The 14,235-nt window shown below is 35.8% G+C and overlaps 5 non-coding genes across 5 annotated transcripts; 3 read left to right on the top strand and 2 right to left on the bottom strand.

Annotated features, from left to right (window-relative positions):
- Nucleotides 1-4,086: 4,086 nt before the first annotated feature.
- Nucleotides 4,087-4,158, bottom strand: TRNAQ-CUG. The gene has a single exon. It is a non-coding gene; the product is annotated as a tRNA-Gln (tRNA).
- A 4,700-nt stretch (nt 4,159-8,858) lies between these two features.
- TRNAQ-CUG lies at nt 8,859-8,930 on the bottom strand. Its single transcript has one exon. It is a non-coding gene; the product is annotated as a tRNA-Gln (tRNA).
- A 419-nt stretch (nt 8,931-9,349) lies between these two features.
- Nucleotides 9,350-9,421, top strand: TRNAQ-CUG. Its single transcript has one exon. It is a non-coding gene; the product is annotated as a tRNA-Gln (tRNA).
- Nucleotides 9,422-9,704: 283 nt separating this feature from the next.
- Nucleotides 9,705-9,776, top strand: TRNAQ-CUG. Its single transcript has one exon. It is a non-coding gene; the product is annotated as a tRNA-Gln (tRNA).
- A 280-nt stretch (nt 9,777-10,056) lies between these two features.
- Nucleotides 10,057-10,128, top strand: TRNAQ-CUG. The gene has a single exon. It is a non-coding gene; the product is annotated as a tRNA-Gln (tRNA).
- The last annotated feature ends 4,107 nt before the right edge of the window (nt 10,129-14,235 follow it).

The following is a 14,235-nucleotide window of genomic DNA, read 5'->3' as shown; positions in this document are numbered from 1 at the left end:
TCTAGACCCTAGATCTAGACTAGATTAGATTTAATGAAACAAAATGATGGACATGCACCTCATATTATTTCACCTTTAATCATAACCATATGATTTTTGTTATAATATAGATCTAGGGCTAGGCCTAGATCTAGTCTAAGCGAATGTTCATAGATTCTAGACTCTAGCTACATCATACATGTTTGGATTTAATGAAACAAAATGATAGACATGCACCTCATATTAATTCACCTTTAATCATAACCATATGAATTTTGTTATATAAGCGAATAAAGATGTTCATAGCTACAATGTTTGTGTGCCAAAGGTCGCCATAGACCCGACACTTACATTGTAGACTAAGTCTAAGCCGAATTCGCCATAACAAGACACGATATACAGTACGTGGGACAGGTGTACTAAATTTGTTCATTACCAGACACTCTTCAGTACCGTATACCAACAATACAATCATTTAATACGTATATCGGCACTTAAATACTTTCAACAACCATAAAGCCATAAGTAACTGATATAAATGACTTATCTGCACATTACAACTTGTTTATTTAAATGCTTACGTAGTAGGCTGGAATCCCCGGCAGACGACATGTTGATCGGCAGGGCGTTCTTGCACAAACAATTTTGTACCGCGAAGTCCGCGCTAAAACGCCTCTAGTACGGGAGGGCGTTGTATTGCTCATAACTCATCAGAAACTTCGAAATAGACAACAAAAAATATATTTCTGGAATTCTTGTGTCATGTAGATTCCATTTCTGTGAAAATCTCAAAAAGGCTAAAAATCGTCAAAAATAGCAGACGACACAATATTTGGAGCTAAGGGCGTTCTTGCACCGACGCGATCTTCATGACACTACATAAATCAAAACGCAATTAGAAAAGAAATAAGCATGTGCTCATAATATGTTCCCCTTTTCATTTTCAAATCCATTCAGTGGTAAAGAGCACAAAAGAGAGAGTAGTAAATAATCCTGTAAAAAAAAGTTGGTAAGAAGAGACAGGAAATAGAAAACAAACGGGTATGTTACCATCTACTTTAGATAGCATTACATAGTTAAGTAATACAGAAATGAAAGAAAATTAGTAACCTATGATTAGATATTAGGAGTCCACACACACTCTCTCTCTCTCTCTCTCTCTCTCTCTATCTCTCTCTCTCTCTGTGTCTCTATCTCTGTGTCTCTTTCTCTCTATATCTCTGTCTGTCTCTGTCTCTCTCTCTCTCTCTCTCTCTTCCTCCCCTCTTTCTCTCTTTCTCTTTCTCTCTCTCTCTTTTCTCTTTCTTTCTCTCTTCTTCTCTATTTTGAATAGAAAAACTGATTGATCAGTCTGTTGAAAGAAAATAATATTTTGAGAAAGTAAATACGCTTCCTCTCACTGTAACATATTGCATTCCCGCTCCGCAAAGTTCTTTTGAAATATCATTTACTTCTATGGACCCACTTTCATTCATGAAACTATATTTATCCTGGAGAGCTATTGTGTTCTCGAGAATAAATATGGTTTCATGAGGTCTATCGATTTCTTCCATATTAAGACCATAACATTTTATTACCACACACAAATCGCGTGCAAGGACTACTTGCTTAAAATATAACGAAAACAATAGAAACAGTCGAAAGAAACGGCATGAGTAATGATTACTCGCCCTTCTCATATTTCATCGTTTGCACATTAAACAAGGAGGGAAGAAAAGTCTCAAAGCCTCTTCTTTGTTATCATAACTAGATAAATAGTGACCGGCTTGTGACGTGTGCGATGCAATACCGTTTTATTTCTTTTCTTGATAATTCGATTTAACGTTCGCGTGGAAATAGAATCTTTATACTATAGAACCGATATGGAAGAAAATTATGAATTATTAAATGGGTTGCATCGCCGAGATGGACCTAGATAAATTAATTGTATCCTTGGCATCTACTATGAACGATTCCTTTAAGGGAAAATGGCGGTTTACAACCACTTCTTTATTTCGAGTGTAAAAGCATAATTAATTTTCATCAGTTTGTCTTTATTTTACTCGGTCGGAAATACCTCATCTATTTCTTGAATTACTTCCGAACTGTTTCAGCGCTATAAATTATGTTACGATAATGTTATGTTGTGATATGTTTTGTGTATTTGCATTTGGAATTTTATTTTTCAAATCCTTAAAAAATACAACAACAATAAAAAAAAAGTCTGACTCCGTAACATTGTTGAAGGTTGATGAAAAAAGCGCGTAAATTTTGTATGAAATGTTACTTATTATATTCCTTCTGCTGTACTTACCCTCTAAACATGCACTCTATCCTGAAAAAAATTCTCACACCACAAATTTATTTATGATTTTATTTGAAGGCATCACTGTGAACACCCTCAAACAGTAAATTCTCCGCACCATATTTGAATTTTCCTGAACGGTTTGCCATGAAAATAAGACATAAAACAGGCTTTTAAAAATATGTCAACACTAATGTCTGGAATGGTATATAGAGCCAATAATGTTGCTTTGTGACAATTTAAATTCACCTAAAATATAATTAAATTGTAATGATATAATTGGGAGAATTAAGGAATCGATTAGATCAGTTTTCCCCAATTTTTATCATTAATAATGCTCTGTTTTCACTCATACTTTCAGATTATTTTTAATTGTACATCTATCATTAAAGTCACTACCTTAGCACCATTTTCTCTCATCTGAATTAAACAATTAAAGTATTTTTTTTACCCAGATTAGAAGCACGCAAGATTACTAAAGATGAACAATAATTTTTTAAAAAGCTAAAATTTCAATCTATCCTAAAATATCAGATAAAGTATGATTTTTTCCTTTAACAAAATTTGCGTGATATATAGGTGAAAAAGTAAAACGCAATACGTGCGATTGTTCTGCCAGTCCAGTACTTCTTCGATATATGCACGGTCACGTATAGCGAACAGATAGCTTCTCACATTGTTTGATTTAGGTCGAGAATCGACCAGCAAAAATCCGGGAAAAGGTAAAAAATTAAAGACGACCCTGGTAGAATATTTGAGAGCTGACCAATGGGAAAGAAGCATGTGGGGGAAAGACCTTTAAGTAAATTGGCTTTACTGGATGAAGTTTTGATCGGACAAGAGTTTTTTTTCAATTACATAATTAATCTTCTTTTTGTTTGGTATCAATATAGGGTGTACTACTGATTGTAGAATAATTATTATCAAATGTATTATACAGGAGAATAATTGATGTCATTTAAAAAAAAATTATATTATTTTCATATGACGGAAATCAAAACAAACAACAAACAAACAACTATCGATTTAATTGAAAGGAACAAGTTTAGCACGTGATTAAAAGGGGATAGCTTGAAATGCGTGCAGGCCTATATTTATATTATGTGTGTCTACGAATTATGAAGTAAAAGCTAGAAACAATTGTGAGATGCACATGGATTTGTTCATGCTACAGAGTAATCAATATTCTGAAGATGGTAAAGGGCACAATTTGCAGCGATTTGCAACAAGGGTGTTAATTGAACTGGATAATTAAATCTAGAGTTACAATTCAAGTGATTGCTTGAATTCAATTTGTTAAACTAGTGACCGAATGTCCAGTTATAAATTGTGATGACCATTTTAGAAGCAATTGCGAAATGTACATATACATGGATCGTTTCATGCTACAGAGTACTCAATATTTAGAGGCAGGTTACGTGCACAATTTGCAGTGATTTGAAACAAATATGTTAATTCAATCGAATATAATTCAATCTAAAGTTACAATTCAAGGGATTGATTGAATTCAATTTGTTAAACAAAACAAGTGACCGAACTGTCCAGTTATAGATTGTGATGACCGTTTTCCACTTCATGTTCCAATACGCAATTGAATAATTTACGTACATTTTTTGTTTCGTCCGGAGTCAGTGTCACTGCACGGTACGGGGTCTTAGACAACAACTGTGATAGAATAAAAGTAATTGAGTGCGTAGATCAAGAAACAACAACTCTTTAGACTGTCATTTGGTTTTAGAATGAGCAAAATGAAGCATTTCTATTTTGTTGAACACATTACACATATACCAAATACACTAAAGATAAAACAGAGAACCAAAATGAGGTCCCACCGAGATTTGAACTCGGATCGCGAGATTCAGAGTCTCGAGTGCTAACCGTTACACCATGGAACCGCTCATGCAGAGATGGATTTCATAATTATGCTTTACGACATTTCTTAGTCTCCCTCTCCCGTCTCTATTTCTCTTTCTCTCTGTTTCTTTATCTTTATCTCTCTCTCTCTCTCTCTCTCTCTCTCTCTAGCTCTAGCTCTCTCTAGCTCTCTTGCTTTTACTCGCCATTATTTTCCTCCTTTGTCTCATCTCTCTTTCTTTTTCTAAGATGTCGTTATTCTTTGTGCGAGTGTATTAATGTCTTTCTTTCTCTCTCCGTCTCTTTCTCTGTCACCCTATGTTTCCATCTTTCTCTCCCCAAGGCCTACTGTTATGTTTCCTTCCTTTGCTGATTTTTGTTCTCTCTCTCCCTCCCTCTCCCCCTCCCCTCCCCTCTGTCTTTTATTTCAGCTCATGCTAACATAATCCAACCACACGTCCATTCCCCCTTTCCGCCATTATCTCTACGATCACACTATCATGAAGCTCCCGAATGGGTATCCATGGCAATACCTGCAGCGCATGAAACCAGTCCTGATCAGATTAAAAAGTACATCGTCACCGAGGAATCGCCGGAGAATAAGAGAGAGACAAAAGAAAAGCACATCGGGAGGGCTTGATAGGAATCTGTAATAGATACATGTATAATGTGATAACATGACACATGACTTGCATATTAGATCAGATATGGGAAATTTGAGAGAGTGAGAGAGAGAAAGAGAGAGAGAGGGAGGGAGGTTGTAATAGAAGGGTGAAAAGGGGAGGGGAGAGAGGGATTGAGCAAGAGAAAGAGAGAGAGAGAGAAGGGGGAAAAGAGATGGGAATTAAAGAAGATTTTTAATGAATTGAAAATGGACAAAAATATCGCGAAGGGACATTCAGCTATCTGCATGCTCAGTACAAACGACGTAATTAACAAAGTATAATAGATGTTAACGAAAACAAAACAAAAGAGGAAGAAGAAGAAGAAGAAGAAGAAGAAGAAGAAGCAAAGAAAATAAGACACTTAAAATTGAGAATGGATTTTAATCGGTATGTAATGGGCTAAAGAGAAAGCCTGAAATTAAAGAGAGAAATTCAATTGTCAAAACGATAGAGTCAGATATAGATCGAAGGAGGGAGAAAGCGATGGAAGGGGAGAGAGCTGGGGAGAAGCGAAGAAAGAGTATCACATACAGTTTTGATCACATTAACTGGATGGATCGTGCTTCCTAACATAATTATTACCTTCTTTGGGGCGTAGTTTAGCCCAATACAAGATCAAAGATTGTGTCGATGCTACGACTAACGCGTGTAAGAGATGTGATGGTGTCCTGGTTCCTTCACCTTTTCTTGTTCATCATCTCTTCTTTTTTCTTTTATTCCTAGCGCTTTTCTCATTCTTTATTTTCTGTTCTCGTTGTTTTCTTTGTCCATTTATCACTATAATTTCCTTAAATTGTATATTCAATTCTTTACACTGATTGATATGTTCTGTTTAATTGACGTTTAAATATAATTGCTTAGTTTTTTTGGGGGAAAATTGCATTCAAAGTCGGTTACCGTGAGTAAATATTCTGAAGAAAAATCAACAGTTGAAATATGGGCTACAACAAGTATCGGCTAACATAAAGGTTCATAACTTTCCACCTCTTAAGTTATTTCATTCCTAGAACAGTTGTTAATATTCTGACCTAGCAATCTAACCACTAGAATGTGATCAAATCCCGTCTTTTATTAACCATTTTTAATCGTAATTTTGAGTACTTATCTTTAAGAAGAAAAAAAAACCTCATGGAATAAAAAAAGGTAATCAATCAAGATCACAAATAAATAATAGGCCTATCTGCCAAACTATTTGGTGTAGATACCTACGTAATGAGAACTAGACAGATGAGGAATTCAAACTTGTACCATACTGATCCACGTTTATAACACATGGTCTCGTATGAATTTTTGTATGGTTTTTGTATCTTTCTACATCAAATAACCCATCTATTTCGAGATAAACAGTTAAGAATTAACTCTGGAAATGCGTTTCCATCATTGGGCTTTAGATTAGCTTTAAATCCTTCAGGCAAAATGATCGGCATGATTAAGGATATTTGAACACCAAACAAGTTACAACATCCTTCAATCCGGGCTTTTCGTAGCCTACTCGCCTGTTTAAAGTCCCTGACCTGATTCGGACTATCACTGCCCCTGCGCATCCCAAATATACATCCTTCTAATTGACGGCGTGAACGAGCCTGATGAAGACTCTTGACGACTCTGGAGCCGCAAATCTTGAAGGAAAAGAAAAGTAACGACTCCTTGGAAACTAGGCTAATGGTTCTTTAGACGATGTCTGATATACAGTGCGTCCCAGAAAAAACGAAACCGAGAACTATCCATGTTTTATCACAACTTAATCACGATTATAATTAATAAATGACACATAAAAAAAAATTATTTGGAAAGCTTAGATCCTCCTCTTATTTCGATGCAACTCATATGATGCATATTTCACGCATGAGTGATTAAAAGCAATTTGAAGAGAGGAAACCAAAAAGTCATTTGGCGGGTGATATCTGAATTTCAAGGAGAAAATCACATTTCTAGAAAGTTCAATTTCTGTTCAAATGACTTTTTGGTTTCCTCTGTTCAAATTGCTTTTAATCACTCATGCGTGAAATACGCATCATAATGACTTGCATCAAATTAAAGGGGAGGATCTAAGCTTTCCAAATATGTGTCATTTATTAATTTTAATTGTGATTAACTTATGATAAAACATCGATGATTCTCGGTTTCGTTTTTTCTGGGACGCACTGTATATAGCGAGATGATGAATTAATGGAACGGCAGAGATGATAAAGAGATAACATCACGTGATCATGCGGTAATCGGATTAAAACAAAATGGCGGACTCCTATCGATTAGTGTTTGACTGATTGAATGTGATATTTGATTCGTTAAAATGGCGCAGAGATAATGCATTCAAACATTAAACGAATGCCGTAAGCATCCTTATAAAATACCAACTGCAAATTTGTGCCACTATCGAGAACATGTTCTGTAATTGAATACTTAGGGTATTATATTAAATTCATTAGAAGAATTTGGTAACTAAACAATAAGGGGCGCGCGGAAAAAGGCTTGTGAAAGAAATATAACTTAATTACCCACCAGAGAGTGAGAAAGAAGTTTCCTAAATATAGCTTCAGAAAATAATCGAATTGTAGATGTCACACTCTCACATGCAGTCGACGTTTAAATGTGGATATTGCCGGAATATTGCCATCGGCATCGTAATGTTAATTGGTGTCGCTGTCACTGTTGATTTTTTCGCCACTCAGGTTGTTACTTTTGTTGAAGATGATTATATGAGATGACGTGTTCTAGAATAGGAAAATTACAAACTGAGTAGTTTAAAAATAGAAAAAATGATGGATATTAAAAACGAGTTTAAATTTATTTTGTAATGCAGATAACAAGAGCGAAATTTATAGAATTAGATACAAATTATGTCAAAAGGATTCTGAACATTAATTTAAGGATAGAAAGAAATTAAAATCGTACGAAAAATACGAAGAGGTGACGATATAGATGAGGACAGATCTATCACACAAAAACAAGAAATAAAGATGACAGCCATCCAAATTACCACTTTTTTTTTTACTTGATAATGAGAACAACTGGGATGAACAAGCCTCATACCTTCCAAGCATGAAACAAATATAAAAAGATAAACCATGCGCTTCAGAAGTGTGCAAAGAAACGACAAAAAGATGTACCCCTACTGTGATTCCCATCAAAGAATAAGACATCCACGAAAATTATTAAGCGCATGACCCTTTTGCTGACGAAAATGGAATTCAGGGTTCGTAAAAGGTAAAAGTACAGTAAGATTTAATAACAAGAAATATGAATAATCTAGTTACTTGAGACAGTATCAAGAAAAGAATAATGGTGCAGACAGTCGGAGCTTTGTAGGGCTATCAGAAGCATGAAATTAATACTGTGCCACCGGAACATTCTCTTAAATTCTAAATATCAGCTGACGGAAAAAAAGAAAAGTTCCAAACTTTTGAACTGGGAATATCTACATGCAACATGACTTGCTGTCTGGGAGAGAAGCATGTAAGGTAGGATGTTAGTGATACTAATTCAGAATATTTTGTAGCCAACTAAAGTCTGTCATGCATAAAAGAAAATGATAGCATGACCTTCAAAAGTGGATTGGAGAAAGAAAAGGTTAACGTCAGACTGCAAAGGTTAACCCTATTAGAAGCTGGGTAGTTTTTAGTTAAAATGCAATAAAGTGAAATATGACATGAATTATGAACTTAATCAGAAGAGTACATTTTTAAAGCAAACTTGGCGTACACATAGACACCCCAAATATGGATGTAAAAAGGTCGAACAAAGTGAGAGAGAGAGAAAGAGAGAGAGAGAGAGAGAGAGAGAGAAAGAGAGAAGAGAGGGAGAGAGAGAATTGCCTTAAGTGTAAAATTTTTTGTTCTGCTTGACAAGAACAGGAAGCAACATCTCCTTTTGTCAAGAAAAGTTTTCTTTAAAAACTAAAATGTTAAAAGTCAGGATGAATAGCCCTACAACTTCATCAAAATATGAGGGAGAAAGAGATAGAGAGAGAGAGTGAGAGAGCTGCAGTAGTAGCTATGGTTAGGAAAGCACAGTGAAACAGGCCACTTTAATTTTAACATTTGGAACAAAATGACGAAGTAGAACAAAAGAGAGTGAGGTCCCACCGGGATTTGAACTCGGATCGCGAGATTCAGAGTCTCGAGTGCTAACCATTACACCATGGGACCACTTACAGACTAATAATTTCCAGATCAAAAGAATATTCTCCTTTTACTAAATATATATAGGCCATTTTCGTAATGTATCCGAATTTAATCCATAGGTCTTTGTGAAGTGCCTCGATACCAATTATTTAATTCGCCTGTCACGAACAGTTTTATCACAATAGTCCGAATGCAAATTGCATACATTAGATGTTGCTAGATAAGACAAACATTATGGCTAGCCCTACCTAACAACACGTAATATATGCAATTTGCATTCTGACTATTGAAAAACAATTATTCGTGACAGGTGAATGACATAATCCGTATATAAAGGTACTTAACAAAGACGTATGAATTAAATTTGGATGCATTACGAAAATGGCCCACACCTAAATGGAGAACGGCCTTTTGATCTTGAGCACGAAGATTAGATTATAAGCGGTCCCATGGTGTAATGGTTAGCACTCGAGACTCTGAATCTCGCGATCCGAGTTCAAATCCCGGTGGGACCTCCCTTATTTTGTTTTCCTTCTTGACTTTGATTTTGATTTGATTTATTTATTTCTTCATGATCTTTTCCCAAAATTTTAAACTAATTTCAACATAAATCATAGTGATAAACAAATTCTATAATTAATACATCATCAACGTTAAATACTTACATTTATTTTGTTTTGAAAGTTATTTCATTGTTTGTTCAATGGACAAGAAATAATAACAGAAAAATAGCATATACCTAAATGGAGAACGGTCTTTTGATCTGAACCACGACGGAAAAATGGATAGATTATAAGCGGTCCCATGGTGTAATGGTTAGCACTCGAGACTCTGAATCTCGCGATCCGAGTTCAAATCCCGGTGGGACCTCATTTCTTTTGTTTTCCTTGTTGAATTTGATGTTGATGTTGATTTATTTATTTCTTCATGACCGTTTTCGAAAATTACAACTAATTGCAACATGAACAATATTGATAAACAAGTTATATAATTAATATATCATCAACGTTAAATACTTACATTTTTTTTTTTTAAGTAATTTTATTGTTCATTCAATGCACAAGAAATAATAACAGAATGATAACATTAAAATAAAATGGAGAACGGTCTTTTGATCTAGATCAGGACGACCATGGAATTGTTTATAAGCGGTCCGATGGTGTAATGGTTAGCACTCGAGACTCTGAATCTCGCGATCCGAGTTCAAATCCCGGTGGGACCTCGTTTCTTTTGTTCTCCTTCTTCATTTTGTTCCAAATGAGAAAATCAAAGTCTTCAAACAAATATATGGGATTTTCCATCATCCTTCTGCCAATTATGGAGCCACCCCATCCCCGGTATAAGGAAGTTTGCTGGAAACATTTCTGTTCAATATCTGTATTAAGTTTTGTAATTTGTTAAGTGTGTGAAAACTTGATTTGTCTTTTATGTTTTTGAGAATGGGAAATATTAAAGCTTACACCTAAAAGTATTCAACAAAGTCCCCAACTCATCCAGTCCACTTTCCATTCTTGAGTTACGAAAACACGAACAGCATCAAATTTACAAGGGATATCAATAATGCAGTCCTTGTCTGTACATGTACATACAGAAATTAAAACTCTCCGCGCTCTTTTATAACTTTTCATGAAGTAGGTTATGTAATAATGGCGGACAAGGAAAACAAGGAGAAGGCTATAAATACCTCGGGACAGATGCCAAGCATCTTATCCTAAATATAGTGGACCGAAAGAACACCCGACCACATAACGTGATAATCTAGATTGTGACGTGTCTATGAAATGAAATTATAGTATCATGTATGCAATATTGAGAACCCCTAATGAAAAACAGAGGGATAGAGAAAGAGAGAGAGCTGGGTCTAGTCTTGTTATATCTTAGTGGAGCTTCCTACTTTAACGCCGGTTGGCTCAGAATAAGCAATGCAATAGTTTCTGTTTCTATAATAGTCACTTGGTCCGCACGTACATACCATCAATTATTTAGAGCATTCAATAAAGCGCGACATATTATTCTGATTTCAATTTTATTGCCTGGTATTTATGATAAACAAAATAATCTTTGCACAGCAAAATGATTCAGCATGTTCAGGGCAACACAATGTGTGCTTTCGGCTACACATGGACTAAATGCAGGAAATTTCTAATTATGTATTAATCACTTGACATATTTACAGTCGTAATATAATATGTATAATAAATAGCAAAGGCCCAAATATGGAGCCTTGCGGTACACGAAAGTTAATATTTATCGATGAAGACATTGCAGAAGTAAAGACTGATTATCGTTTATCAATCACTTGACATATTCACAGTCGTATTTTCACTAAAGTACGAGGTTCGAAGTGATGTGACCTGTCAATTGATATGAGTTAGAAGCCCAGAGCATGATACGTGTTCTTGTATTCTTAATTCAATCAAGTCATTTAACATGATCGGTAATCACTGATGATTATATTGAATGAAGCTGTTAATGCTAAAAAGATATTGTGCAGAAGAATGTTAGCGTAATTCCAGACTATGATTTCTTTCATACTCCACTCCTCAATAATTACTATTTTATAACAACTTAGCTTTATCACATAGATACTGTATAGCTTTGTGGCCTCAATTTGTAATAATGAACAACGTTGATGCTGTTGTTAAACTACAGTATCTAGGATGATATTTATATTAGTTCGTGTTGATTAAAGGCTATCGAAACTTGTAAGTTTTGCTAACGTGGAAAATACCAAAAGCTATTTTAATTTCATTGGTGTGAAATCAGAACATAAGTGTAGTTCAAAGAAATACAAAATTTTCACAAAATCAAATAACTTCGTTATTTAGACACTGGTTTGTTTCTTTAACCTTTTCACTAGAGGCTGGTAAGGTAATAACCCAAAGGGGATAATTATAATAGTCGCAAACAAGTACGAGCAATATCATCATCGTCACTTTTCAACCTACCGGTTCAAGCTATATTGTTATGTGATTTCAAAATTGATTTTCAATCGCACATTAATCGTGATTAAAACGCAATTACCACTCTCATCATGTTACTCAAATCAAGGTGAGACTTAAAGAGTACTGAGCGGTATAGCCATAGAAACCCGATTAGAAATCACCGCTTGCTGACGTGATGGATGTAATTGAAATAACACGTTGATAATTACAGGTCGATTCACCTGGGGACTGCAGTCTAATTTTGGATTCTCTGAGACTTGTTCAGATCAGTACCGGTTATCTTTTTTTCTTCTTTTTTGGTGGGGGTTGGGGGCAGAGCCAATTTTTGCCACCCCCTTTAAAACCCATCAATACTAGTGAACAGGAGGGATAAGACTACCCTGCAAGGTCACTGGACAGGTGGTTATCTCATCAAATCAGCTCTCAATTAACGTAAGAAAAAGAGGATCACGGGGGACCGATGGTCACCGATTAGGCACTGTTTGTTATATAGGGGGAGCAAGCTGCTATAAGTAGCGCAGTGTAGCTTTAAATCACAATCATGCATCATGAGGAAAAAGAACATACGCTCCCGTATTATGCACAACATTCTGTTCCTGTACATGGTGTATACCTCCAGACTGTGCGTCATTCTCATTGTGCCCCCCCCCCCCCCCGATCTTATAAAATACTGGATCCGCCCCTTGTCTAGATTCCTCTTTACACCAGTGTTACGTTCGCTCTGTGATTCTAGCATTATATTAGCCTTTGTCTGTTGAATCAATTGCATTAATACATCTCCTAACTTACCTGATTAAACACGTTGAATGCGGCTTACCTTGGTCTGTCGCTCTACCTTTTAGGTTTACCGCACATAATAATTATTATAACTCGGCTCGATAGCTCTCATTTGCAATGCATTCGGATTAAATTCTTATTCTAGCCTTGTCTGTGCAATTAATTTAATTAAGAACTTTTCGAGGGTCTTCGCTTTGAAACGATGAGAGAAAAGCCAAGGTCGGGGAACATAAGGGAAAAACACATTAATTTAGATTAAGCATTATGACATAATTCATTGTCGCTTTATTAAAATTTTCTTTTCAGTATCAGTCTGATCAGAGTCATAATTATGTTGATTGCAACATTTTCCGATTCGGTGCTTGGTTATTTTGTATCCGGGCCATTGTCACTTTTATTCGATAGCTACTATTACCTAGATTTTTTTTCTTGCCTCATATTTTGGATAATAGTTTGAAGTGTAGTAATTGATTACAACCTCCGCCATTCTTTCTCATCGTATTTGTCATTTTTCAGTTCATAATTTTGCATTATATTTTAGAATATGCCATATGATTACTGTCAGAAGGAATGGTAATCAACTGTTCAATATGATATTTGGGCTTTTGTCGAACCACTTCAAGTTTATTGAATATTTGAAAAAAATCTTCATCATCATCATCATCATCATCATATTCGCAAGCACTCAATACCAAACTCACTCACTCTCTCTCTCTCTCTCTCTCTCTCTCTCTCTCTCTCTCTCGCTCCCCTACACACTCTATCTCTCTTGTGTTCTTCCCCACACACTATATCTATCTCTTGCTCCCCCACATACACACTCTCCCCCTCTCCTCTCTCTCTCTCTCTCTCTCTCCTCTCTATATAGCCCCCCCCCCCAAACACACACACTCTTTCTATTTCATTAAGTTTCGCTCAATTCCATGTCCATCATCATAATTATCTCCTTATCCTGAGCACCTCCCTCCATCCCGCACCTGATGCCAGCGATGTGTTAGAAACGACTTCAGGGACCCATTCCACAAAGCTTTTTTCACTGAAAAATAACAAATATCAGCTGATAACCAATCAGAAGCAAGGATTTCAGTAGCTTATAACAAAGACTGTCATTTGTCACTGATGACAAGTTTTGTGAAACGGGTCCCCGGCTATTCCTCAACCAGAACCATTGCCGCTCTACCAAAAAATGTTAGATAATGATGACCTTGGTCAAAAAAATACTTTAATATGCCGCCAATTACTACCATCAAGCAGCAATATCTTTCGACCTTGTATAGCGGGCTCATATGGCGTTCTAATTAGTCAATCAAACACGTCGGGTAATTAGAGAGAGAGAGAGAGAATGCTACATGGTCTTTCTAAAACCATTAAAAAGCGTCAGGTGTGTTGAGTTGAGCATTGAGGCTGGATGCGACAAGCTTAAATGCGCAATGACATGAGTGTCTTTTAGACTAGAGGCGTCACTGTAATTTATTTTGAATGTTGGGAGAGGTGGACAACTTAGCCTATCATTTTCACACACAATAAAAGCGAGGGAAAAGGGCTATTTTCGATTTGTAGACACAATCACAGAAAGAACAGTGCATTTGCCAACAAATTCAACAACA

This window comes from Strongylocentrotus purpuratus, unplaced genomic scaffold, assembly GCF_000002235.5.
Source record: "Strongylocentrotus purpuratus isolate Spur 01 unplaced genomic scaffold, Spur_5.0 spur5_scaffold_8, whole genome shotgun sequence".
NCBI classification, from domain to species: Eukaryota; Metazoa; Echinodermata; class Echinoidea; order Camarodonta; family Strongylocentrotidae; genus Strongylocentrotus; species Strongylocentrotus purpuratus.
Note: the sequence above shows the minus strand (reverse complement) of the source record. Positions and strands in the feature narration are given on the sequence as shown.